Source organism: Otolemur garnettii, unplaced genomic scaffold, assembly GCF_000181295.1.
Source record: "Otolemur garnettii isolate 467f Iridium unplaced genomic scaffold, OtoGar3 scaffold00047, whole genome shotgun sequence".
NCBI classification, from domain to species: domain Eukaryota; kingdom Metazoa; phylum Chordata; class Mammalia; order Primates; family Galagidae; genus Otolemur; species Otolemur garnettii.
Genome location: NW_003852442.1, coordinates 1,191,521 through 1,195,591, shown reverse-complemented (window position 1 = coordinate 1,195,591; position 4,071 = coordinate 1,191,521). Strand labels below are relative to the sequence as shown.

General features: G+C 48.3%; 1 protein-coding gene across 1 annotated transcript in view; it reads right to left on the bottom strand.

The window, feature by feature from the left end:
* The window catches only part of MBTPS1 (membrane bound transcription factor peptidase, site 1), a 54,982-nt gene extending 52,686 nt beyond the window's left edge, over positions 1 to 2,296 (bottom strand). The window contains exon 1 of the mRNA XM_012806100.2: positions 2,126 to 2,296. The gene's annotated coding sequence lies outside the window, so the exon portion shown is untranslated. The remainder of the gene's footprint in view (positions 1 to 2,125) is intronic.
* Between the last annotated feature and the right edge of the window lie 1,775 nt (positions 2,297 to 4,071).

Below are 4,071 nucleotides of genomic sequence, written 5' to 3'. Positions count from 1 at the left end.
TTGGTCTGCAATGGTGTTTTGGAGGGTTGTTTTGTTTTTTCACCAGACTAGATCACACACTTTTACTCAAAATCTAACAAGCAGGGTAAGACCCCCCCCCCCAAAATCTGTGGTGCCTGCTCTTTTGCACATGTCGCTACTATCCCCTTGTCCACGTCCCTTATTCTTTACTCATCTAGTATCAGCTGGCCACACAAGGCACCTCCAAACTTCATACCTTTCTCATTTTACTTTAAATCATTTTGTCAAATCGATTTCTGCTGCACAAATAAGAACAATGTACAGTTTACTTTAGCCTTCAGGTTTCCTAAGTTTTCTTATTCTAATTATTAGTAGTACTTATTGTGGCTGCCACATAAATAAGGCAGCAATAGGCAAGAACCATCTACCAATAGACTAGTAGAAAAAAGAATCAAGGAACATATTTGAGAGACCGAATTTGAAGGGAAATGTTAAAAACCTCTTGACCAGAAGAGATCCTGCTTCATCTCTAGGTGTGTCCAAGCTTCTACAAGCAACGCATAAAAAAGTCCCTTTTTACACAGAAATGGCCAACTCTTGACTACATGAGATGCGTGAGGAGTGCAGTAGAGACCTAATGGGCAAGAGTCTGGCTGGGGCTGCACCGCCTGCCCTCAATAAACAGCTCTTCTGACACCTGCATTATATGCTGGAACCTAATATAAAATTTTACTTGCAAAAAGTGTTCTACGTGAATGGTAATACAAAATTTCATACATCCATACAATAGATGTTCAGCCACAAAAAGGAAAGAAATACTGATTCATGATACAATGCAGATAAAACCTTGAAAACATGGTAGTGAAAGAAGCCGCACACGTCTGATTCCATTTGAAATACTGAGAAAAAACAAATCTAAAGACACAAAGTAGATTAGTGGTTACCTGGGCTGGGGCTGGAAATGGGTATTGACTGCAAGCAGGCACCAGGAGTCTTCTTGGGGTGATGGAAACATTCTAAAAATGACTGCAGTGAGGAATGCATAACTCTGTACATTTACCAAAAAAACACTGCATAGTACACTTAAAGCAAATGAATTTTATAGTACAAAAATTCTATCTTAAAGAAGCTGTCACATAAAAAAATATTTAAAAGGGTACCGAAAATTTGAAAGAAAAGTTGGTAAGAATTACCGCTCTTCTCCAAGCCCTTTTTATGAAACTGAAACCTAGAAGTTAGACTTACTAGCACAGTGAAGACTACAGGGTTAGTCTCCGGAACTGAACTCTTGAGGTCTCACTGGAAGTATCACTTAGAACCTAAAGAAAATGTAAATATTTAACTTAAAGCATGTAGATAAACAGGTTAAGATTGCCAGGGGCTCTATCCAAAACAAGGGGTTGAACGTCTGTATAGAAATGCTGACGCTCTACAGCAGCACAACCATGCCAAGATTTTAAGATCCTATATAGTTTTAAAAGGCGTTCCGGCTCTGAGAGTTCGCCGGAACATTATCAAGTGCCCAACTTGTCCACAGGTTTCCTAAACTGCATTTAAATAGAATCAGTAGGGCAGTACGCACAGGTTGAGATATGGCAAAGAACTGAGGCCACTCAAAATCTGATACCTGGACTTCCCTGGAAGCACACCTAGAATTACATGTTTGCCTAGGCTCAAAGCCAGACTCGGGCATATTACTTCTCTCCGTAAACCTTTATTTCACATAAAGAAAATAATGAAACCGAGCAAGCTACCAAACCGTGCCAACCCACAGAGCGGGCCGGCAGGACGGGCATCCCGTAAGCCGCGGAGCAGGCTGACGCGCGAGGTCCCAGGACGCACTGCTGGACCCCGGCGCGCTAACGCTCATCTGCCCCGCGCGGCCCGGCCGGCTGCCCGAGGGAACCAGGCGCCGCGACGCCGGCCACAGCAGCGCAGGGACCGAGAACGGGGCCCGGCCGGCTGCCCGCGGGAACCGGGCGCCGCGACGCCGGCCGCAGCAGCTAAGGGACCCAGGACCCGGCCCGGCCCGCGCGGCCCCTCGTCTCGCGCGGCGCCCGGCCTCGGGGCCTCGAGTACGAACGACACCCCGGAGGGCACGGGCAGCCAGGCAGATGGGAGGAGCGGCGGCTGGGCAGCCCGAGTGTGCGGGCGGCTGACGTACCTGGACCGCCTCAAGCTCGGGTCTGGCGGCCCCGGGATAAGGGCACCTCAGCAGCGAACACGCTGAGGTCCTCCATTCGGGGCTGTTTACTCCCAACTCTCGCGAGACCGCGAGACCGCGAGACCCGGGCAAAGAGGCCCGCAGCCGGGAGCGTCCGCCTTCCCGTGCGTGCCGTGCGTGTCCCACGCCTGCGTGCGCGCTCTGGGCGACGGAGGCCGCGGACCCGGGCCTGGAAATAAATAAATAAATAAATAAACAAACAAACAAAGGTCTGGCGACATTAGGGCCCTTGGCCGAGGATGGGGGCGTGGGAGGAGGGGCGTGGCCAACTTGCTCTGCAGCGGTGGGAGGCGCGGGGGATGGACTTCGGGTTTGTGACCCGCAGGGCTTTGAGACCGGAAGGTCGCACGCTGGGGACAGGCCTGAGAGGGGCTGAGCTGAGCCAGGGCGACCCTGGCGAGAAGCTCCGCCGTACATTAGAATTTTGCCCTAAACGTGTTGAAAGCTTGTTTCTCCAGCGCTATCCGGTCCCGCAGGTGTCCTTGTGTCCGTCAAGCTCATGTTTCTTCCAAGCCAGGAAAGCTCGGACTCCACACGCCTCGCCTAATGGGATCCCCACGACCACCCGGCATCTACTCCAGACATCGCTATTTATCGTATGGCAGCTAAGGTGCCGGGGAGGGTTGGAATCCTGAACGGTCTGACCCCTGGCCTGACCAACCCCCAAATCCACTCCACAAACCCCTCACAGCCTCGGCCTGACTATTAAGAGGGCCTCCTGATAGCCAAGTGCACACCTGCTGCTGGGGTACCCGCGCTTTGAGAAACAGGGAACTTTTCTAATGCTAAATGTTTACCTTTACTGAAGAAACAAGGGCCAACGTGTTAAAACTCAAAAGTCTGCATCCCCTCAAAATATCTGGGTGACTCAGATACTAGAATCACAGGTGGTTTTCAGTCTACATGCTGAATTGGCCCCCACTTGATACTGGTAAAACGGAAAACACTTTTAGGTAACGCTGGCGGGCAGTTTTATATCTTTTCTGAACTTTCCACCGCACTGTGTTAATGCTGAATGGCACTAACAAAAAAAAAAAATCACCGCACTCCATCTCTTCCTTAACATGATTCTACACAATTGCTTTAACGAAATGGATACAGAATTACAATTACCATATCCTACTACGCACATCTACTTTGTATTAGAATGTTGAGCAAGTTATTTAATCAGTTTCCTCATCCCAAAGATAGGGATACTGATTCTTACGGGATGAGGGTTAAATGAAACACACATAATGCGCTTGGCTCACACTATTCAATGAAATGGTGATGGGTTCTTAAATCCTTTGCAGATCTCAAGCGATTTTACTAACTTGCAGAGAACTCTTTAACTTTTTGCCATTTGCAAATCTTAAAAGATAGTCACTTTCTTCTGCCACTACGTAATACATTTTATCTTAAACTTGACTGCCATTTTGTTCCTCGGATACATTAATCTTGTTCAGGGTTTTTTTTTTTTTGTAGTTTTTGGCCGGGCGAATTTGAACCCGCCACCTCCGGGTGGTATGTGGGTCCGGCACGGTACTCCTTTGAGCCACAGGCGCCGCCCCGGGATCCTTTTTAACAGTCTTTTACAGTCAGTATGCCCCTGAATACACAGCTCTGCTGTTAGGAACTGGGGTAGCGAATCGCAAGCACCCTTTGTCATGGCAGTGAAGCCCCAAAGCAGGGAAGAGGATAATACTGCCAGTTCCTGAGAAAGCCTATGAAATGAAGGGAGCTGGGCATGGGAGAGATAAGTCACTGGGAGATCTACTAAGAAAGGCTGAGCTACAAGATCCTGGTCAACCACTCCTGGTTTTTCTACCACTCTTGTCTAATTTAACTTCCTAAACTTGTATACATGTATAGAACTAAGCATGGTGGGTTCTTTTTTTTTTTTTTTT